Source organism: Herpailurus yagouaroundi, unplaced genomic scaffold, assembly GCF_014898765.1.
Source record: "Herpailurus yagouaroundi ecotype Mexico unplaced genomic scaffold, PumYag 140, whole genome shotgun sequence".
NCBI classification, from domain to species: domain Eukaryota; kingdom Metazoa; phylum Chordata; class Mammalia; order Carnivora; family Felidae; genus Herpailurus; species Herpailurus yagouaroundi.
Genome location: NW_024412395.1, coordinates 85,659,643 through 85,682,918, shown reverse-complemented (window position 1 = coordinate 85,682,918; position 23,276 = coordinate 85,659,643). Strand labels below are relative to the sequence as shown.

The following is a 23,276-nucleotide window of genomic DNA, read 5'->3' as shown; positions in this document are numbered from 1 at the left end:
GGCAAGGATAAATCTGGTGATCCACTGACTACTCAACACGTAACAATGGCCACTGGAATGAAATTACTATTGTCTTTTCACATTTCCACTGGACCTAACCTTGCGGGTCCAGTGTTATGTCTCCGCTTCAAGTTCTCAGCTTGAACATGAGCCCTCGTTCAAATTGCGAATGATCAAAATAGATAAAATATTTAGTGTCTTTTTATTGCCCCTCTCGGCAACGTGCAAGGTCCTGGTTGGCCTCACGTAAGGAGTATGGACAAGCCACTGGCTCACTTAGCAGCGCTTATAGGCTGCTGGCAAATGGCTCTGGCAGGTGGTGCGGTGGAGGGGGAGGGCTTGCAGTCTGTCCCTGGGGACCCCGCGAGCGTCTCCGGGTAAAGTACCATCTCTCAAGCTTGAGAAGCCCAAGCTCCCTGCACCGCCCCCCCTCCTTCAGCTTATTTTTCTCTCCTGACTCATGTCTGCTGCCTCATTTGAGTTACTGTGCAAACGTTTAGCCAAGAAGCCATACCAGGCCTTGCGTTTATTTACGACCGCCCCAGGACTTTACAGCTGAGACACCGAGGCAGCATTCCGAGCCTTCTGGTCAAATAAGGACAAAGTGAACCACGCCTTCCACTCTTGGCACTGAAGCACGTCCGTTAGAATGCTGTGTGCCAGACGCAAAAGCCTCCCCTACGCTGGGCCAGTCTTCCCTGGCTCCCCAGTGACCCCCAAATCTTGGAGCCGTGAATTAGAAGAAAGAAGCACAGAATACTGCGCAGGGACCGGGGTGCCGGAGGACAGGAAGGCTTTTGTTTCTTCCTCTTTCTGGGCTTCCTGCAGGAAGTTGATTGTGTATTCTCCAAGTTCTAAGGCAAAAGTGCTTTGCCATTAGGCAGTCTGGTTTGTCAGCAGGGAGCCTTCTAGAAAAACTCAAGGAGAGGCAAACAACGCGGTTGGTCTAAGACACATGTGTCTGCGTGCACACGCATGCATGCACACCCGCGAAAGAGCCAAAGAAACGGAGATGGATGGGGCTGCCGTCCTGGAGGGATGATCAGCCTCGTGGCAGACATAAAAACTCCCCACAGGAGGAGTTTATAAACCAATGGGGGGCGGGGGTACAATTACACATAAAACTACTCTGATGATTCCAGACCAAAAAAAATGGTTTGGACAGTCAGCACTGTGGCTAAGCTTTGGTGACCAGATGAGTGAGAGCCTTTAGAAGGTTCTGATGCTTTGCTGTTCCTCCATTTGCTCAATAAAAAATAAGCGGGGGGGGGGGGGGGGGCCGCCGGGGCGGCTCAGTCGGTTAAACGAAACGTCCGACTTTGGCTCAGGTCATGATCTCACGGTTCTTGAGTTTGAGCCCGGCACCGAGGTCTGTGCTAAGAGTTCAGAGCCTGGAGTCTGCTTTGAATTCTGTGTCTCCCTCTTTCTCTGTCCTTCCCCTGCTCATTCTCTCTCTCTCTCTCTGTCTCTCTCTCTCTCTCTGTCTCTCTTAAAAAGAAACAAACATTAAAACAACTAAAAAGTAATGAAAATAAAGAATATGTCTAATTTTGCAGCAGTTAGACCTACTGTGTGCAAAACCTCAGAGACAGGGTCTGGGGGAAACTGTCAGCTGTGGCCGTGCATGGACCCCAGCCTGCCTGCAGAAGGGGCCCAGTGCTATCAGATGTGCACTGCAGGAGGGGCGGTCAGAACGAGAGAGCAAACAAAATAACGAGCACGATCCTGCCTCCAACGCTCTAAGTGCTTTGCGGCCATTTGAAGACAAGAGAGTAAACAACCTCCCATCTCCTTCCTATACATTAGTGCTCGGCAAATATTTGGATGATCTCGGCAGGGACGGTTTTCAAGGAATCCTTGTGGGGTGGGGACGGAGAAGGCTTCTTTATAAGATAAATATTTATAGCTAAAATAAAAGAGCTAAAGGAAAAGGAAATGGACTTTAGACTTCCCATAGATATTTTCTTATCTCTTGGTCATTTCCTTTTGGGGACATTGCTTCCTGTCCCATCCTCTCTGCCCCCGGCCCTCCACCTGCTCCTCTTGTCTTGTCTCTAAGGGAGTTCCTGCCATTCCCAGCTGTCCCCAGGAGTCCAGGATCCTCACTCCTGCTGGCTCGGTGAGGTAAAAAGGGCCTACACTCCATCCGGTAATCAGCTTTCAGCCCAGCACTATCTATGGGGTTTCCGAGAGTCTTTGCGGCACACATACTTTCACAGCTTGGATAACAAGGGCTTTCTGCCTCATTCTGCTTCCCACCCTTCTTCTTGGTCCCCCGCCTCCTTCCCCCTGCTGCTCAGACTTTATCTAGCCGGCAGCCTTCAGGAGCCCTGGGGACTCCCACCACCAGGGGCAGCTGGGAGGCCACACAACTTGCACGGAGCACAGACCCTTGCCCACAGCATGGCTGGGATGTGAACCGCCTGCATGTACAGCAGGGATACACGTTCCTGAAGGATCCTTTTTGGGGGAGGGAGAAGGAGAAGGAGGAGACAAAAGGAGGACAAAAGGAGAAAGGTGGACAGCTCAGGACCGCACTTCTTTATTGTTCATTTCCAAATGGGATGGCAGAGCTCTGTCAAGTCCACAGGGGCTGTGTCTGGCATGAGTCAGCAACCAGTGCAATTTACTGCCAGTTGATTAAATTAGCATTTGTTATAAGCCAGAAAGGGGAGGGGGGTGTTGTGTGCAGGGATAGATGGAGAATGAAGAAAATCTTCTTCATGCCTTTTGAATTATTTATGGCCTGGAACTTTACATGCTAAAACCTAACCAGACTTGATAGAGAGAGCCTGGGAAGGATTCTCTCTTCCCTTAAAGCCACAGAGCACATGCTTTTGGTCTCCTTGGAGGACTAGGAGAGTGCTAACAATGACGGACTCTACCGGAGCGAGTGGAACTCTCCATTTTGCTGTGACCTTGAAAACAGATACGCTGCACAGAAATCCTGCTTCCATTAGGCACAGGAAGACTGAGATTTCTCAGTAAGCTTTTGAGCAATGGATGTGAATGTGTGAATGCATTCCGCTTGGATTCTGCCGAGTGGGAACTTGGGACGGCCGTCAGATGAGTGGACAAAGGATAGGTCTCTTGGATTCCGCCCCTGGCTCCCAGCCAGATGGGAAAGAAACAAAGACTCCAGAGCCTCTGCCTTCCTTCCCCCATGCGTCTCCCTCCTCCCTCCTCTACACGCCCCCCCCCCCTTCCCCTGCCTTTACCGCCTTGCAGCCCAGTATTTGGAGAGAGTCTGCTGACTCCTCTCACGTTTTGGGAAACCATGTGTAATTGTTTAGGATGTAAAAACGAAGTGATTCAATCTCAGAAAGGGGCTCCCCTTTTGGGAGGTGGGTGCCTGCAGAAGAGCACGAATTCCACGCAGGGTGTGTGCGCAGGGAGCCTGGCAGGGTGGAGGGGAGCAGCATGTGGAGAACACCTGGACGCACTCCAGCTGGGCGTCAGGGTGGCCTGGCGAGCGTCTTTGGTCCGTGGCTCTTCTGACTGCTGGAAGCAGCAGGGCAGCCGGCACACCAGCCCAGAGGAGCTGCCTCTGTGCATAGTCAAGATCTGAAGCTTTTGTCCGGTGAAAAGGCAAACTCTTGGGGTCCTCCTATAGACTCACAGTATACTTCCAAAGCTGCTACTTCAGGATAGGGCTCCTTCTCCTTACCTGAAATGCTGCCCGTGGACCACACTGGAAGGCAGGCTTTTCGCCCAGAAGCAGGTGACTCTATCCCGAGAGGTGCAAGAAAAAAAGAGCCAGGGGAGAGTGGCTGAATGAGGCGGGATAGAAGCAGCGGGACAGATAACGGGACTGGAGTCAGACAAAGAGTGGAGATGGGTGCTTTGGTTAAAAAAAAAAAAAAAAGGAACGCAATCCTTTCCTCGCCTCATCACTGCTAGCTCGGTTTACCCATCAATGCAATATGTATATAAAACCTGAATCCAAGGCTGACCTTTTAGTAAGAACTGAGTCATTTTTTTTCCAGTCGCTAACATAAGTCTTACATTTTCAGCTGTGTATAAGCTCAGCAAAGCAGGCGATGTCCACTGGAGTCCTGGCACATGCCAAATGACCTACGAATTTATAGTGGACAACGGAAAGGATCACAGTGCCGAGCCCCAGCGCGGGGTTTCCCTGTGCCCCATCTCAGCACCAAAAGGGGTCCATCCTAGGCCACAGGGGAAGGGCTTGCTTCCTACAGCCAGGATACCGTGCACTGCCCTCTCGTTCCATCGCTGCACCAAGAAGCAAGTTGAGGTCATTTTCATAATTGAGGCAAAACCTCCCTTTCTACTCGAATTACTGAGATATTTCAGGAAATTGTAGTTTCCCAAAAAAAAAAAAAAAAAAAAATTAAATGGCGCAATTTGAGTTTGGGAACTCATTAAAAAGCAGTGAGACTTCCTGTATTGCATCAATTATAAACAATTTGGAGGGAAGAGAGGTTGCTTTTTTTCCTCTTAAAGAAATTATCTGGAAAATTACCCAGGTCTTTGCTTCCTCTTTTCAGATGAGATCTGGACAGGCTATGTTAAGTACAATAACCTCATTAGGACAGGTTGAGATGATAAAACCAGGAGAGGAAACCGAGAAGCCCAAACCCTGTCCTTAGGCTTGCCTCCAGCCTGCCTCGCCTCTGATAAATCAGTTCATCTCTCCAGGCACTAGCATCTTTTCCTTTATCCCCCACTGAAATGGAGCCAAACCCCTTTGCCACTTGTCTACGATATAGGAATGCTCTAAAAATTAATATTCACTGTGAACCCAGGAGAACCTCAAAGGAACGATCCTATCTCAACGCAAAACATTATCTGTTTTGTTTCGTCTGTCGCTCTGAGTTGGCACTGATATATTGTTCAGAATCTTTCCAAAAATCTCCTTTCTGTTTCTGACCTCTGTGACCCATGATGATTGGAAACAGTGTAGTGGAATAAATCCATGAAAGAAATGTTTTTTGCCTGTCCATCAACTCAGCCAATAGGGTTGAAAGTGACTGTGATCATTTTAAGTGGTTCAATGAATGTATAAGCCATGTACTATGGAAGGAGCGCCAGTCGTTGCCAATCTTACCCTTCTTTGCCCAGGTTTTTCTTAGTGTTCGAATTGGTATGGAGAGGAGGATGGAGATTTGGGTCTTAGGGATTTGGGGAGGTGAGTCATGCTGAGGAGCTATGTGATTTTACTTACTCAGCGTTTCTAGAATCTATCCTCACCCTTTCCATCCCTAATACCCTACTCTGACTCAGGCTTTTATGGTCTCTTGCCTGGATGTCTGAAGCCCCGTTGGAGCTGGCCCTCTTGAGTACGGTGCTACCTGCTAAGCAGTTCTCCATACTGCTGCGAAAGAGTCCTTCCAGAAAGCAGGCTTCGCCAAGTCGGTGCCTCCATTGTCCAGAAACCACAGTCCAGGCTCTCCCAGGGGAGGGACTTCCATGCTCCGTCAACGCTTTGGTGACCTGTGCGTCCAGGTTCACTTCCTGCCATTCCCTGCCCTGCACATTCCTGTTCGCGGACGGCAAACTGCCTATGCTTTCTTGACATGGCCCATGCTACTGTTTACCTTTGGGCCTTCGCTCTTGCCATCCTGTCTGTCATGGGTATCTCAGAGCGAGCAGACAAAAACAAGCAGCAAACAATCAAGGAGCACCCTTAGCTCTTCAATCATCCTCAGGATTCAGATCAGGCGGTATGGGGCACGTACCCTCTGCGCCTCATTCCCCTTTCTTGTGTTCTCCTCCAGGGTAGGGCTGTCTTCTGAAACCCCCCTACCCCCCCTACCTTGGGCAAGGCTGTAGCATCAAGGTGGCATGTAAGGTTATATGGATCTTGATTATATGTGCATGTCTACCCTCTCTGAGAAGAGGGAACTTGTCTTTTTCATTTCTGTATCTTGAGTAGTACCTAGCTCAAGAAGGGACCCAGTAAATCGTTACATACACCCCTCTTAAGTAGCTTCTATGTGTAAGGCTACTGTGTTAAATGTTTGTGGAGAAAGTTTCCAATGCTACGCTGTTCAAAGAGAAAAACTGGTAAGTATATCAATGCATATTTAAATGAATTCCTTATTTTCCTTTGAATGAATGATCCAGAGTTATGCAAATAATTAGCAGTTGGGGGGAACCCTGTGTCAACAGCGGGCCATCTGGCAGTGTGAAGTCATAGCAGGTTGCTTCGCTTTGCTGCCACCACTCTGGGCCTGGGGCTTTCTTGTGGCTGTGGCCTTGGGTATAGAGACCTCCCCCTTCTCTGGAGTTCTCTGCCTTGTGTTCTGTTGCCATGGCAACAACCCACTTTTCATTCTGGACTTCCTGCATAGGAGAAGGGAATCTTTTACTACCAGGGCATAAACGAGGAGGGGTTATTCGAGAAGTAAGTTGACAAGGTTAATCATCAACACATTATACTAGTTCCATAAATCCTGCTTGAGCGGTAGGGGAGTTTTTTAGATGTTTGTGGCAGTCCTGAAAAATAGATTCGCTGTCCGGATATGAGATTTGGGGTACCCTTTGTTTAGATATCTATGTGCCTGTTGTGATTCTATTTTTAATGAGAAAAATATTTTTGCTCTCCAAGTATATGGAAAACCTATTTTCAGTAATTCAGTGTATTAAAGACGAGAGCAAAATTTCCAGGAGGAAGGCTGAATGATCTTGCAAGGTGTGGAAGGCTGGGATAAAGCAAGATACTAACACCTGTCCAACTCTATAATAAGGCTGTTCAAATCTGTTAAGGGATTATGTGGAAACATAATAATGTATCATTTGAATACTTTATTTGGAATAGAGTCACCTTTAAAAAAAAGAAATTGCTAGCAGACTTGCTTTCTACATACCTTTCTGTATCCAGGCCTGCGAGTGCAGGTGTCTCTTGCAGAGACTGATTCACTGTTTGGGGACTACAGAAGTCTGATACAGAGACGCCATGTGCTCTAGGCAAGATGTCTTAATCTGGCTGTGTGAGCCCAGCCTCCTTGTAGCTCAGCATCTTTTCCTTTTCTCCCAGAAGAATCGAATTTCTCTTTCTAGTTCAAATACGAGCTTACCCCTGGCCTAGGCTGAGTTCCCTTTGACTTTTTACCAAGGCCGCTTCTCTTTTCCGGTGTCCAGCTTTTACTCCCAAGACAGATGGAGACCTTGCTTTGTCAAAGAGGCAGATCTCTGATGAGTTTCACGGAACGATGCGGTTCTCTGTCTTTTGCCTCCTCCTGATGCCTGGGTTCCCCTTCTCTCCGATATGCCTCGCAACTCCAGCCCATTTGTCTTCTCTCGAAGGAGCCAGACAAGATTCTCATTTATTCACTTGCAATCAGCTACCCACATCGCACAGAGGCGCACAGCATACGTGAGCATTATTATACCAGGGGCATCGTATGCTCGGGCATGGGCCAGGGAGCGGTGGGGACTTGGCTGGCAGGCTTATCTGTGACAGACGTGATCAGCAGACAGTTTTTCTGTCAAAAATGAAGGTGATGCTTTGCTTACTAGGCATCATTCTTGGTGGCTGCCCTGAGTGGGCCGCCATATTTCGTCCCCTATGACTCAGTAGGTAGCCATAGCCATTTGGATTGGGGGGCAGCTCATGGACAGAGCCAATTGGACTTTGTGCGCTGGGATTCTTAAGAAATCCCAGTGAGGTAGTGACCAATGTGAGTTTGGAGTAGCCAAAGTGGGCCATGTCCAGGCTGTAGGTACAAGGGAGTAGGAGTTAGGATTAAGTAGAAGCTGTTGGGTACAAAAAGGCAACACAGAGCATACAGAAAGAATAAACTAGTTAGTAGGCAAAGGAGAACAGAGTACACACATAAAAGAGGGGGAAGAGAAATACTAAGAGAGTCAGAGGGAGGTGTAAAGAGAAGAGTGGAAAGAGGAGGGTGGAGGGAGAGAAGGAGAGAGAGAAGGAAGTGGGGAGAAAGTTAGACGGAAGGAGGGAGAAAGGGAAAATCCTTAATCTGCTTCCATTCCATTTGGATTCCCATGGAGTAGCATAAACCAGTACTTAAAGGAACATTCCTTGAAGCCTGCCCATTTTGGTTCAAATCCTGGCTCCTTACTTGCTAGCTTTTAACCTTGGCATTACTCTTTGTTTTGTTTTGTTTTTACCTTGGCTTCCTCATCTGTATAATGGGGAGAAGTACAGTATCTCCCTCAAAGGGCTATTGTGAGGAAGAAATCAGCTAACACACGTAAAGCATTTATCAGGGTGCCTGGCATGCTGTGTAAGTGTGATCTATTTTTATTACAGAAGATCTTGGTTTCAACAGAATGTCTCTCTTACTACCTCATGGGGCTTCCTGACTTCAGTCCCCTGGCCCCCAATCCGAGTTGAACGCATTTGCGGGTATCTGCTCCTTATCATCAAAAACAGCTTAACTGCAATACCTTAAGGGTACTTTCCGGATTTTGAATCTTCTAAAAAGTCATATTTTCTTTGGCATTTTATAAATTTAGGATAAAAAGAGAAACTGTGGGCCTTGTGGGAACAGAAATAGGCAGAGTGAAAAAGGGGGCTTTTGAAGTGTGTACATTGTCCAAACAAGCCATCTCTCATTTGGGCAGGCAGAGTGGAGGGGGACCTTCCCCCCCACCTGGGGTTACTTCTGGAGGCCGAACGCCACATGAACAATGATGCTTTCTTTTATGGCAGGTTTCCTCGCTTCTTCCGTATTGAATAGACATGCTCCCTCCGATTTGCTTCCCTCCAGCATATTGCTTCATTTTTACCCTAAAGCTTGTAGCCTTCACACTACTCACCTCGTGTGATTGTGTTTCAAGTGTTCTTACAAGGGCTGGCGACACTGTTCCACTTCCAAACCCTGAGCACAAAGCCCACAGAGGGATCCCACAGTAGCTAACACTGTCCCAGAAACCTAGCTTGTGTTTTGCCCACCCGGAGAGGAGACCCCTGCTGTGACAGCGTGCTGAAGGCCTGTATTGTTTGCTGAAGCTGCCTGGCCAAAGTGTCGCAAACTGGGTGGCTTAACAGAAATTTATTTTCTCGGAATTCTGACGAGAGGCCTAAAATTGAGACATGGCGCCCTTCCGAAGGCCATGAGGCCGCGAGCGAGAGTCGGTGTTTGCCTGTCTCCCGGCTTCTGGTGGTTGGCTGACCATCTTTGGTGTTCCTTGTCTTCTGCTCCATCAACCTGATCTCGACCTTCGTTTTCACGTTGGCGGTCTCCCTGGGCGTTGGGTGTATCTCTGTTGTCCTCTTTTTATAAGACGCTGGCCATATTGAATTAGGACCCACCTTGATGGCCGCATTGTAACTGGATTACCTCTGTAAAGACCCCATCTCTAAATTAGGTCTCATTCTGAGATACCGGGGTGAGGACTCCAACATAACTTATTTTATTGACACAGTGCGACCCATAACACTGATATATCTGAGGAGTGAATGCTGAAATGACTCCTGGGGTTGACAGGTGGGTGACTGGGTATAATGCTGGTTTCCTGATAATGGTGTTCTTGTGAAGTAAGCCCAGTGACTGTAGCAGTTGTAAGTCATACCCTCATTGCTTAACACTCTCTTGGCTTTTGTAATTTCATACCCTCTTGGTTTTTCTCTACTGGCTTTTCTTCCTTAGAATCCTTGGCTGGACCCCTAAGTGTTGCTTTGCCTCGGGATCTGCACCTTGACTCCTCTTCTTCTCCATCCACATCCTTACTTTGGGGAATCTCATCCAGTTCTATGGCTTTAAATACCATCGTTAGAGTCATGTCTCTCAAATGTATACCCCTATTCTTAAGCCCTGGTCCATTTTGGAAACCCACACTCATATACTCTGTTATGTATTGCTTTATAGTCATATTCCCTTAGATGTTGAAGAGGCCTCTCAAACTTTTAATGTCCAGCACTGAAATCTTGTTTTTCTCCCATAAATATGCTCCTGCCCCTGTGTCCTCTGTCTCAGTAAATGGCACCTCTGTGGCTAGTCTAGTCCTAGGAATCTTCCTTGGCCCCTTGCTTTTCTCCTCCATTCAGCCCAACTGCAGACCTGTAGATGACGGTTGCTTTGAGACCTCCCCAGCGCCTGTGTACCTCTCACCATCCCTGTGGCCCCCATGGTGCTCCAGGCCTCCTACATCTCTTACCTGTGTGACCGCAAGAGCCTCCTAAATGATCTCCCTCCTTCTGCTCTTGTTGGCCCATCCTTCCTGATGGTTCAGACTCATGTAGGTCAGATCCTGTTCCTCCTTTGCTTTAAATTCTCCACAGGCTCCTCATTGCACTGAGAAGAAAATACAAGCTCTTTCCTCTGACCAAGTAGCCCACAATGGTCAGGCCTCTGCCCACCACTCTCCTACTCCTTGTAGAAAGTCGTCCAAGTCCGTTCCTTCTTGAGGGCTCCCACTAGCTACATCCTCTTTCTAGAGAGCTCCTCTTTCACATGTTCAGTTGACTTTACTTCTTCTTGTCGTTTATGTCACAGCTCAAACTTTACTTCCCCAGAGAGGCCCTCCCTGACCACACAACATAAAGCACAACCACACCCCATGTATTTCCAGATTAATTTTAATCCTAGCACTTATCGCTGCCTGCTATGTTTTTATTTATTTACTGCCTGTCTCCTCCCACTAGACTAGAAGCTGCATAACAGTAGGTACATTGTCCTACTTACCCATTTTATGTCCTTAGGGCCTGAAGCAGTGCCTTGCACAATTTAAGCATCAACGTGAATTTGTCGAATGAATGAATGGACATTCTGGGCAGGAAAGGTGAAGGGAACCTATGGTTAGAATATGTACCACGTGTCAGGCATGGTTCAAGCCTTTACTGCCAGGATTCATTTTGACCTTCATAAAATCCTTTATTTTATTTTATTTTTTTATTATTATTTTTTTTTATATATGAAATTTATTGTCAAATTGGTTTCCATACAACACCCAGTGCTCATCCCAAAAGGTGCCCTCCTCAATACCCATCACCCACCCTCTCCTCCCTCCCACCCCCCATCAACCCTCAGTTTGTTCTCAGTTTTTAACAGTCTCTTATGCTTTGGCTCTCTCCCACTCTAACCTCTTTTTTTTTTTTTCCTTCCCCTCCCCCATGGGTTCCTGTTAAGTTTCTCAGGATCCACGTAAGAGTGAAACCATATGGTATCTGTCTTTCTCTGTATGGCTTATTTCACTTAGCATCACACTCTCCAGTTCCATCCACGTTGCTACAAAAGGCCATATTTCATTTTTTCTCATTGCCACGTAGTATTCCATTGTGTATATAAACCACAATTTCTTTATCCATTCATCAGTTGATGGACATTTAGGCTCTTTCCATAATTTGGCTATTGTTGAGAGTGCTGCTATGAACATTGGGGTACAAGTGCCCCTATGCATCAGTACTCCTGTATCCCTTGGATAAATTCCTAGCAGTGCTATTGCTGGGTCATAGTGTAGGTCTATTTTTAATTTTCTGAGGAACCTCCACACTGCTTTCCAGAGCGGCTACACCAATTTGCATTCCCACCAACAGTGCAAGAGGGTTCCCATTTCTCCACATCCTCTCCAGCATCTATAGTCTCCTGATTTGTTCATTTTGGCCACTCTGACTGGCGTGAGGTGATACCTGAGTGTGGTTTTGATTTGTATTTCCCTGATAAGGAGCGATGCTGAACATCTTTTCATGTGCCTGTTGGCCATCCGGATGTCTTCTTTAGAGAAGTGTCTATTCATGTTTTCTGCCCATTTCTTCACTGGGTTATTTGTTTTTCAGGTGTGGAGTTTGGTGAGCTCTTTATAGATTTTGGATACTAGTCCTTTGTCCGATATGTCATTTGCAAATATCTTTTCCCATTCCGTTGGTTGCCTTTTAGTTTTGTTGGTTGTTTCCTTTGCTGTGCAGAAGCTTTTTATCTTCATAAGGTCCCAGTAATTCACTTTTGCTTTTAATTCCCTTGCCTTTGGGGATGTGTCAAGTAAGAGATTGCTACGGCTGAGGTCAGAGAGGTCTTTTCCTGCTTTCTCCTCTAAGGTTTTGATGGTTTCCTGTCTCACACTCAGGTCCTTTATCCATTTTGAGTTTATTTTTGTGAATGGTGTGAGAAAGTGGTCTAGTTTCAACCTTCTGCATGTTGCTGTCCAGTTCTCCCAGCACCATTTGTTAAAGAGACTGTCTTTTTTCCATTGGATGTTCTTTCCTGCTTTGTCAAAGATGACTTGGCCGTACGTTTGTGGGTCTAGTTCTGGGGTTTCTATTCTATTCCATTGGTCTATGTGTCTGTTTTTGTGCCAATACCATGCTGTCTTGATGATGACAGCTTTGTAGCAGAGGCTAAAGTCTGGGATTGTGATGCCTCCTGCTTTGGTCTTCTTCTTCAAAATTACTTTGGCTATTCGGGGCCTTTTGTGGTTCCATATGAATTTTAGGATTGCTTGTTCTAGTTTCGAGAAGAATGCTGGTGCAATTTTGATTGGGACTGCATTGAATGTGTAGATAGCTTTGGGCAGTATTGACATTTTGACAATATTTATTCTTCTAATCCATGAGCAGGGAATGTCTGACCTTCATAAAATCCTTTAAATTATGTGTTCTTTCCCTTTGACAGATGAGGAAACTGAGGCTTTGAGAGACTAAGGAGACTGATCCAACAGCTCATAAATTACAGAGCTGAAGTTTTAACTGGTTTCCACATGTTTTCTACTATGACATAAGCTGGAAGTGAGAAGTGCATCATATAACCGATGTTTCAGAAATAAAAGTGAAAGCAAGTGATTGAAAAGTATTAGGTACAATGGTTGCTTCTGGGTCAACTAAAGAAGCTACTTTTTTTGACTTAATCTTTCTAAAACTGGAAAGTTTAATTGGAGGATTAAAGATTTCCACAGTAGAAGTTGTGCTAAGGACAGATAACCTGAAATGGAAGTTTTGACTTTTAATGAAAGGAAACTTAGTAAAAGCAAAACAAAAAAGTGGAATATTTTTATTATTATACTGTTTTGGGATTCAGGACCAAGAGACACATTGTATGTCATGATTGGTGGCGGTGGTAGGGGTGGGGTGGAGGGAGCGTGAATGGTTTTCCAACATGCTCTATGCCTAGTACAGTGCTACCTGGGCGTAGCACCATGGCAGGTGCTCAAGAATATTTGTTGAGTGAATGAATGGGGAGAAATAAGATATGCGAGTCTTTGCCTCCTTCCGTGTGCTCTTCACAATGAGCAAAGGTGGGATGGGGAAACTTCAACTGGCTGGGTGACTGGAAACAAGTTAAGAGACCTCACCAGGTTGCATCAGCAAGCCCCTGTGCTCAAAGTGTGTGGACGTTCCCCTCCCCGTTCCTAGGGTGCATTCCCCCCCCCCGCCGCCCCGACCTGCATGCTTGTTTATCCCTCTTATGCCTGTGAGGGAGTGAAGACGTGATGTGTTACTTTGTAAAGATTGCCGACTCTCTCTTATTATCCTCTAATGACCCAGCATCCATCTTTTGTTGGTTGTGGTTATGTTTTGGGAGAGCATGATTTAATCCATGATGCAGTGCATTCTTGGTGATAATGAGCTATGAAGAATGGGGTCCTACTGTAATTTATTTCAGTATTCAATAGATTTCAAATTACTGTATAGAAATACCAGGAATAATCTCATGAATAAAAGAAATAAAGGGGGAATTTATGCGATCTTTACATTCCCTAAGGAAATAATTCAAGTACAAAAAGAAGAAACTAAATTTAGGTAATCAAAAATCAAGGTGTTTAAAGAAGAGCTGTTGTTTTGCAAGATCTGAAATAAGCATGTGGAATGCAGCAAAAAGTGGGAAGGGTGCCAGTTTACAGGAAGCCAGTAGCATGAACCAGAACAACTGTTTGCAGAGAAAATTATCCAGGTCAAAACAAAGTAGGTGATTCAATTTACAAAGGACATAAAAGACAATAGGAAAAGATTCTTTATATACCCAGCAGAAAGCACCAGGGAAGCTTTACCTCCTGATTAGATGTGGAGATGTCAGGGTAGGCAACACCAAAGACATATTTTAATGGAAAGTTGTGCTAACACTGGGATTGTAGGCCAGGTTCCCCAGGCAGTAGACTCTGCAGCGGATATTTGCATGCAAGTGTTTTGGGGGCAGTGCGGTGGGAACAGCCCCTGTTTGGAGGGTGAGGGGATTGAACAGTGATGCACCCGCAACAGAGGCCTCAGTGGGTTTTACCTGGAGCTCTGGAGCTGGGATGGCCCTTCAGAGATGTCCCAAGTTGAGACAAGGGGATGGGGCCTTTGTACCCCTATACCAACCAGTTAATCAGACGTGCACTGTTCCCAGGAGGGGGCATAACCTCGAGTAAGGCAGCTCCCTTCTGTAATTCCTGGGGAGGAACTTAGCTGTGAGCCGTCAAGAGCTAACACTTTTGGCAGCTGGAGGAAGAGAGGGCTCAGTCTCGAAGGGGTGGGACCTCCACAGAGCACCATAGTGTCTAGTCTACTGGAACCAGCACTGAGGGCTTGAAAAGGAAAAAGATGATAGACTATTGCTTAACATAAGATACATACATTTTCTAAAGATTTTATTTTTGAATAATCTCTACACCCAACATGGGGCGGGCTCAAACGCACACTCCTGAGATCAAGGGTCACACGCTCCACCAACTGAGCCAGCTAGGCATCCCTGCATAAGATATTTTCTAAATGTGATTCCCTGTTGACCATCCACTTTTCCCGGGGTCACAAAAGTAGCCTTACTACAGCTCTCTCTCACTTGCATGCTTGGCCCCCTTTAGACTACAGGTGGAACAGTCTGGAAACACAAATCAAATTCTCTCATATCTCTGCTTAATATCCTTCCTGATTTTCTATCTTTCATATGATAAAATCCCAACTCTTTGGCCTGCCCTTTAAAAATAGGATGGCCATATAATTTATTATGCAAACCAGGACACTTTTGAGAATAAAGAGCCTTATCAGTAATTACTCAGGGACAACGGTCTAAATGAGGACTGTTCTTAGCAAACTGGGATGGATGTTCACCCAACCTGTAAGCTTCCTGATAATATGACCACCCCTTACCTTCATTTCACCCTCTTTCCAAAGTCCACTCCCATTTGCCTTCCATTAGGTGCTAGACCAGAAGAGGACCTCAGGGCCCTTGCATCCATCACTTCCTTCTACTCACTTTTTAAGGCTGTCCCTCCCTCTTGCACTCTCCAGAGCTCAGCTTAAAATGCTCCTATTCAGGGGCGCCTGGGTGGCGCAGTCGGTTAAGTGTCCGACTTCAACCAGGTCACGATCTCGCGGTCCGTGAGTTCGAGCCCCGCGTCGGGCTCTGGGCTGATGGCTCAGAGCCTGGAGCCTGTTTCCGATTCTGTGTCTCCCTCTCTCTCTGCCCCTCCCCCGTTCATGCTCTGTCTCTCTCTGTCCCCAAAATAAATAAACGTTGAAAAAAAAAAATGCTCCTATTCAGAAAGGCAGTCACATTTATTTTCCATCATAGCACCTGTTTATTTTATCCACGGTCCTAACTACAATCTGAAATTATAGTCACTAGCGTTTATGCTGTCTTGCATACCAATGTATCCCCAGTGATTAGCCCAGTGCTAGTTCATACATGTTTGGTAGTCAGTAAATACAAAGAAGTGAACGAAGGAAGAGCTTGGGAAATTGTTTTGAAACAAAACAGTGTGTGTGTGTGTGTGTGTGTGTGTGTGTGTGTGTTTTCAATGAAACACCCAAAGACCAGCAAAGGACAAACACATCACCTACACTGGGAATTGTAGATGTGCCTGCTGACCCTGGAAATGTGGACATAGAAGAATGCAAAACATTAAACAATCAATTTGCAAACACCTAGAGGATCACAAGCTGCTGGATAATAACCAGCAGTTTAGCGATGAAGAGATATTGTCAGAACAATCTAATTTCCTTTTAAGACAGAGGGACCTTCATCAAAAGCATTTATTAAGTGTCTGCACACAGCCAGGAGAAGCTGTCAGAGGTGGAGGGGCTTGTATTCATCTGTGAAGCATCAGATTTAATATGTGTCTTGACTTCAGCTAAAATCTGATTTTGTTTCTGCGATAATTTCCTTTCACAGGCCAAGCAAATGTGAGTTATTTACGGTAGAAAGTGGTAGCAGAAAGTTAGAGGGGTGAGCCCAGAATAATTACCAAGGCCTTTAAAAGTTGCCAAAACCCTCATGATTCTAGGTGAAATCAGTTTAAAGGTGAAAAAGGGTGGCCTTTTGTTCAGATCAACTGAGGCTGACTTTTCAGTGCTCTGCCTCCTAACACCTGCTTGTCCTGGGAAACAGAGTTGCCCTCCGATTAGCAGCTGATTTATTCTAGGTGCATTTGGAACGGTTACCGAATGCCCCTCTCTGAGAGAGGGTCCAAATGAACTATTGGAAGCACAAACTCTGATACTGATTCACACACAAGCCTCAAGGTCAAAATTGTAGGGTAAAAGTAATACCCTTGCAGAGATCCCAAAGCCACATGGATGCTCCCAGATACCGGTGCTAGGCACTGTAACCTTGACTTTTAGACACAGGCAACGTTTTGGGCCGAGCTGACACAGACTCAGCCTAGCATCCAGCCACACAGACCATGCATATGTGTGAATTGAATACAAAGCAGCTGAAAAATTCTGCAAGAAACACTTATGAAATCTTAAAGGTAAAGTCCTGGGAGATGGGACCCTCAGACATAATTTGGGGGTACGATTTGTCCCAACCGTGGGGATGGGCAGGTCACCAGGAAAGTCTCGTCGGCCAATGAGAAGTCCACATCAGAGAAGTCACTAGCAGTACCAGGAAACTGGCCATAGAGCAGCACTTGATGCTACACAGATTGAAGAGCGAGACAGGATCCTAACCCTGAGAAGCCTCAGTTTGGAGAATATTGAAAAAATGCCTCACATCTATCCACAGGGGGATAAGGTGGTGGCAGCTTGGTTACCAGAAGAAGCCATGTATAGTATTGATGATAGGAGGTCAAATGGGATTTAATGTTTATTCATGGACTCAAGTTTTGTGAGAATTTATTTGTGGGTGGGTACTGCAGTGGCGGCTGGGATACCGTGTAAACAGGATGGATGCCATCTTTGTTTTCAAGAAACTTATAGATTCCAGAGAATCCTATAGGGATTCACCTGAGGGGTCTTCATATTTCTGGGCCTTTGGAAAATCATGAAATTTGAGGAATAACTGAACCTATGAGAACAGAGATTAAGAGGAGTGGGGACAGCTGGTATTAAGGAATTCAACTATCCAGTGACAGAAGGCTGCTTTGACAGAGAGACTAGAGAATAATTTCACAATCCATTTTATGTTTGGGGTGTATCATTGTCCTGGAGAGGGCAATTCAATTGCCAAATTCAATGGTTTCAGGAAGGTTCTTGTCCTCTGTATCAGTCAGGAGTATTCAATACCATAGAGTAGAACCTCCTTTCTCTCTATTTTGCCCTCTTGATTTTTTTGGTGACACCATATGTCCCTCGTCATTTGCCCCTTCCTTTACTCTCTGTTCCTTCTCAGTCTGTTTTGCGGGAGCCTTCTCAGCTGCTCGGCCCATCGGTGGGGGTGTGTCCCAAGGCTCATCCTTGTGTATGCTGCTTTTCTAATTACTGTCCTCAGTGACCTCATCTAGTCCAACGCTTGTGGCATGTGCATGCCAGTGACCCCCAACCTATTCTGCAGTGCTGACCCCTCCCTAGGACTTTAGGCCCATGTGGCCTCCCACACACTTGGCCTCTCCCTGTCCTAACGGATGGACGTCCAAGACTCAAGCAGCCCAACCCTCAGGCCTGCCCTTACCCTGGATTCCAGTCTCTCCTTTGACTCCACACGGAACTCATCCCAAGACCGATTATTTCTTCCCCTAAACCATGTTTCTCTTAATCTTAATTACTATAACCATGGCCCAAGCTAAATTATTGCAGGAGCTTCTTAACTGATTTTCTTCTTCCACTTTTGACCCTTGAAAACTGCTCTATGTCTGGGAGAGCCGGGGTGGCTCAGTCGGTTACGTGTCTGACTTCCGCTCAGGTCATGATCTCACGGTTCCTGAATTCAAGCCCTGCGTCGGGCTCTGTGCTGACAGCTCAGAGCCTGGAGCCTACTTTGGATTCTGTGTCTCACTCTCTCTCTGCCCCTCCTCTGCTCATAGTCTGTCTCTCTCTCCCTCAAAAATAAACATTAAAAAACAACAAAACCATGTCTGCCACCAGCGGGATTCATTTAAACATCAATCACATTATGTTAGACTCTTGTTTCAAAAAAGTGATAACTAGGGGTTCCTGGGTGGCTCAGTCGGTTAAGTGTCTGACTCTTGATTTCAGCTCAGGTCATGAATGATCTCATGGTGGTGGGATCGAGCCCCGTGTCGAGCTCTGTGCTGAGCATGGAGCCTGCTTAAGATTCTCTCTCTCTCTCCCTCTAACTTTGCTCCTCTCCTCCTCTCATGCATTCTCTCTCTCTCTCTCAAAAATAAATAAACAATTAAATTAAATTAAATTAAATTAAATTAAATTAAATTAAAAAGTGATAATAGCTCACTTAATGCATTTGACATGAAAATCTTAATTCTTTTCCTGGCTTAAAAGCCCTCTGTGCTCTGTACCTCCTCTCGCCTAAATTAAACCTTTCTTCAAGAAGGAAGGCTTCCCTGGCCATAAAGCCAAAGTAGCCACACAGTTACTCTTTATCACATGCCCTTTCAGCGGCTCTGTGCATTACTGCTAGCTGATATTTTTATTATTTTATTGACTCATTTATTTATTTGTGGTTTGCGTTCCCAGACTGGGATGCAAACTCGAAGAGAGCAGGGACCTTGCATCCTCAGAATTTGGAGCAGTACCGGTTACAGAGCAGAAGTTCAACCACGATCTGTGGAATAAATGAGTACGTGGACGCCCGAAGGGTGGTATTACACCATCCCGTCATGCTGTGCCCTCTCCCTGAATCAAGTAAGTGTAACACTTGGCTCTTGCTGTGTTACAAGTCACCCGAAGTTAATGACTTACCACGACAGGCATTTGCTTTTGCTCACAGGTCTACGGCTCAGCTGGGCAGTGCTCTTAACTTGGGCCAGGTTTGGTTGATCCTGATTTGGCTTCCTCGGATCTGTGGTCAGCGGGCAGATGGGCCAAGGGATGCCTGGTCTAGGAAGGCCTCACTCAGAAGTCTGGCAGTTGTTTGGCTGTCAGGGAGAGTGACAGGGGGACCGGGGCAGTGTCTCTTTCATCCAGCAGCGCAGCTTGCTCCCGTGGTCCAGGAGAAAGAGCACAATCATAGGTCAATCATGGGTCCAAGAGAAAGGGCACAAGTGCTCAATGCCTCTTGAGGCTGAGGTTTAGAACTGGCGCACCATCACTGACCCTATATTCTGTTGGTCAAAGTGAGTCACAAGACCAGTCCAGATTTACAAGCACAGGGAGACACTTACTGGTGGGAGGAAATGCAACGTCACGCTGCAGAGGTGTGGCTTCGTGGCAGGGTGAAGAGTTGGGGACATGTTTGCAATCACTCTACCACATTAAGAATGATGACAAAAATGGTCACTGCATCTTGCTACGTTCTCCTTTCCGGACAAGCACATAAAGAGCATGTATAGGGCCCAGAAGGGCTTTTCCTTCAGTCCACAGAGGGTGGGTCACAAGATCCAACGTGTCCTTGGCTGCATAGCTGTGGTGACAGGAGTGGCAGGAACCGGCCCCTGGGCACACTGCTGTCCACACAAATGTGCAGACTCCTCTGTCGCCGATGGGAGCCGCGAGACTCTGGTCCTTCCTGATTCTCCCGCACTGTCATGGGTTCACCACCTAATTCCACACTGCATGTAAGGCAGGGCCTAGGAAGGTGCTAGTGCCTCTGTGAACCCGCCGCAGGGGCTGTAAACATCTGGGCTACCTGTTGTGCCAACTTGCATGCATTTGGTGAGAAACAGTGTTAAATCGAAAAGTGCTCCTTTTTTTTTTTTTTTTTACCCCCTTGGAGAACACTCATATGACTCAGAATCAAAAGGCCTTGACACAGGCATCTTAAGAAAACCCCTTAAAAAGTGAGGAGAACGGTATGCTCAGCTTTGTCCGCGCCTTCCGAGCACAGTGGTCTGTCTGCATCCTGAGAGGTTCAAGGCTAAAGCAAAAAGAGCAAGTGTTTGTTCCAACAGATAAAGTCTTTCTCAAAAAATGCATACGCTGTCTTGACTATCAAAGTTATTCACCGCACCTCGACGATCTGAAGCTTGTCATTGAATCACGGGATCCAGATGCGAACTCTAGGGGATTGACCATTGTTGCAGGTCCCTCACTTGGTGGCAAAGAGCTCCCCTGTCCTAGCTCCTTGTCTGATTCCTCTCTCACCCTCCCAGTTGCCAGCTCAGGTTTAAGTTCTTTCTCCACGCTCAGATGCCGATGACCGTGTTTGATTTGAACATATTGATTCCAGGCAGGTGACAGTGGACATAGCAATTCAGCTGGACAAATATTTAGATCAGTGAAATGTCCTTTGGCATCACTGGAGCCAAATGTTTCCTTTTCCCAACCATTTCGCTCGGCGACCTACCTCCCCAGCACAGAAGATTCAAATTCTTTCTAAATTTCATCTATTAAGAAAATACTTCTAGGCTCCAGCTACATGATATCCCCACTGGGAGCCTTGTTCTTCTCCATGCACTGAGCAAATCGAATCTGAAACAGATTGAAATGACTCAGCAGCAGGCCTCGGGCCTCTGTGTCTACCTACTCGTGCAGTTCACCAACCTTCAGGGCCCTCTTGCCATCCAGCCTGGAAAGAAAGGAAAAAAGTCAGTGGCCCCATTCTATTGCTTTTGAAACTCTTCTTGCCGCCCACAGACACATTCCTGAAGGCACCAGTCATGGATGAAGAACTCCACTGGGGTCAGAGTTGGATCCCACGAGGCTGTCTGGGACTTGTGGGGGAAGCAGCAGAAACGCAGTGTTCTTAGTGCCTCTTGCTCCTGATTCATGGCTCTCCACCCTGAGCTGCGAGACGTGCCCACATTCACCACAGAAGGAAACAAACTCTGAGCTTGGAGGGCCAGGGAGGAAACCAGAGGCATGCCTGGGATGATTAGGCACATGAAAAAACACTGTGGAAAGCTTTGCTCGTCCTCCTCTCTGGCTGGAGATGCACAGAATACAATAGATAATACTGGAATGTGGCAGATGAAGGGGCTGACGTTGGATGTCTGTGTACAGTGAAGGCTTTCTGTCATCTTTGCTGGAGCAAAGGAAGGCTCTGGATAGCACAGGTGGTTTCGTGATGGAACAAAAGGGCCAGTGTGGGCGTAGTGATTAGGAAGGGCTTCCTATTTCTCTACGTGGAGAGAGCCCACTTCTCTGGACCAATGGAAGCTAAGGTCCTTGATGGTGCCCTAGTTACTGACCTCTTATCACTAGGACAGAACAAGCATGAGTGGTTCTGGTAGATCAGATATCTCCTGACACCCTTAAAAAGGGACTAGGATATTTGGTGCGTGGGCATAACGAATAGATCCCCAAGCTTTACCAGCCAGTGAGCAGGAATAGGTACCATTATGTTCGGTACTCACATCTCCACCAACTCCATGAAAGTTTGCAAAGCTCTTCTCCATCCTCAGCACCCTTTCACCAAAGTGTAGTCCTGAGAGTGCCTAAGGGGTACCTTACAGGGCCCACACATCAGCCCCAGCCCCTGACCTTAATGACCTGGTTGGCCTCTGTCCTGGCGTCCACTACTCCCCAGCTACACAGGCCTTGACAACTTGGCAGGCTTTGGTAAAAAAGAGGAGAACCCTTCTTCCATGTGCTGATCAGCTACAGAAGATCCTACGGCAGGGTTGCATACGCCCCCGGTTATGATAGGGTTTAATAAGGGTTTATTTCATACACTGAATTCTTTCTCTCCCTGGCACATGCACGTGGAGCGGCTGGGATGGGGTCATCCAACTACCTGCAACCAGTTTGAGTCAGAAGCATGACTTCTCCCAGATTTTTAGCACGTGTTGCTGAATCTGGTTTACACTCCAGGCTCTTCCCGTCACTGTGTGGCCTTTCTCGGGTGCCCTGCTTTCCCTCCATGCAAACTGACTCAGGGTGCCTTCCCTTCCCCACTTCCTCCCATTCCACCTGCTATGCCCATATGTCTGGATCCCGATTGTACACAGAAATCACATGCTCCCTTGAGGTCCCCTCAGGCCCCAGGTAAATCAGTTGGCATAAATACCAGCAGGGATGGGGGCGTCTCCTGGCCTCATCTGCCAGCCACACGCAGACCTGGTTCCAGCGCGGTGGAGAATTTTGTAATTGCTGCCATTCCTATTTGCTGCTTTGTCAGTGGTTTCCTGGTGTCTGAGTCACTGCACTCACAGGGCCACCAGGGTTGGCTCAGTCAGGATACCAGCCGCACGGCGCGTCCCAGGGGGCAAGAGCTGTGTTGCCCGTGAGATGCGATGCAGGCTTTGGAAAGCCAGAGCAAGGGCAGCTGAGGCTCAAGTGCTGGTGAGATCTTGTTCAAACCAGGTTGGCCTAAAAAGGGTTGCAGATCCAGGGATCCAGAAGTGGTGCTGAGATCAAGCAAATGGTGTTTGGCGGTGATTTTCCTAAACATCGACGATTGTCTACTACTCGCCTGCACAGGCCAGATCACGCTTGCTCTGCCGATGGGCCAGGCTGATGTAGAGGACCAACACACCCCAGACAGGTGTTATCCAGTGGCTAAACTCCCCCCTTATGCTTAGGGGGGCTGTTCATAAGCACAAAGAGAACCAAAGACCTTAGTTCCTTTGTAGTGTTGGGCTTAACATAGCAACTAACAATATTCTACCCGGAATGGAAATTGGGGATTTTCTCTGCAGATTAGGTTCTTTTGCGTTTCAGCTGCATACACAGTAGCCCCCCACTCTCATATGTGGGAGAGAGATGACAGTCTGGGCGTTCTGTTATTGAAGCAAAAGATAATCACTTCTTCGTGGACTCAAGTCTCATCCTCCTTTTCACACAGACACTTGTGTTGTATTTTGCTTTCTTTTTCCACTGTCATCCAGGGGGGTCTCGGATACCTCCTCAGTGTCACCCTTAGATCTTCGCACACCTGTTGTGTGTGACCTATAGCTGCTTAGGGGAAATGTGACTTGGGTGGCCTGCAAAAAATGAGCTAAAGGTTATTATCTCCATTTCTAGCTCTACAGCTGAGCAGCAGCACCACCACTAACCGACCAACCAATCGTTCATTTAATCATTTAATTGGAACCTACTGTATGCCCATCACTCTCCTTGGCCTTGTGGACAGACGTGGCGTCTGTCCTCCAGTTGCTCAAACATCAGTTGGAGACACAAAAGTTACCCCTGTGAA

General features: G+C 46.8%; 2 long non-coding RNA genes across 4 annotated transcripts in view; one reads left to right on the top strand and one right to left on the bottom strand.

Moving 5' to 3' along the window:
- Positions 1-6,177: 6,177 nt before the first annotated feature.
- Positions 6,178-20,897, bottom strand: LOC121030972 (uncharacterized). 2 transcript variants are annotated; one of them, XR_005790483.1, is made up of 4 exons: positions 18,944-20,897; positions 10,620-10,727; positions 10,093-10,229; positions 6,178-9,692 (listed from the first exon to the last, which is right to left on the bottom strand). It is a non-coding gene; the product is annotated as an uncharacterized LOC121030972 (long non-coding RNA). The 2 variants fall into 2 exon arrangements; XR_005790482.1 differs by having other exon boundaries at positions 6,178-10,229; positions 18,944-20,895.
- LOC121030973 (uncharacterized) overlaps positions 6,311-23,276 on the top strand; it is a 41,104-nt gene continuing 24,138 nt past the window's right edge. The window contains exon 1 of one of the 2 annotated variants that reach the window (XR_005790484.1): positions 6,311-6,370. This is a non-coding gene — a long non-coding RNA (uncharacterized LOC121030973). Of the gene's footprint in view, positions 6,371-18,779; positions 18,887-23,276 lie in introns of those variants that run through there. The other variant, XR_005790485.1, reaches the window with a different exon arrangement.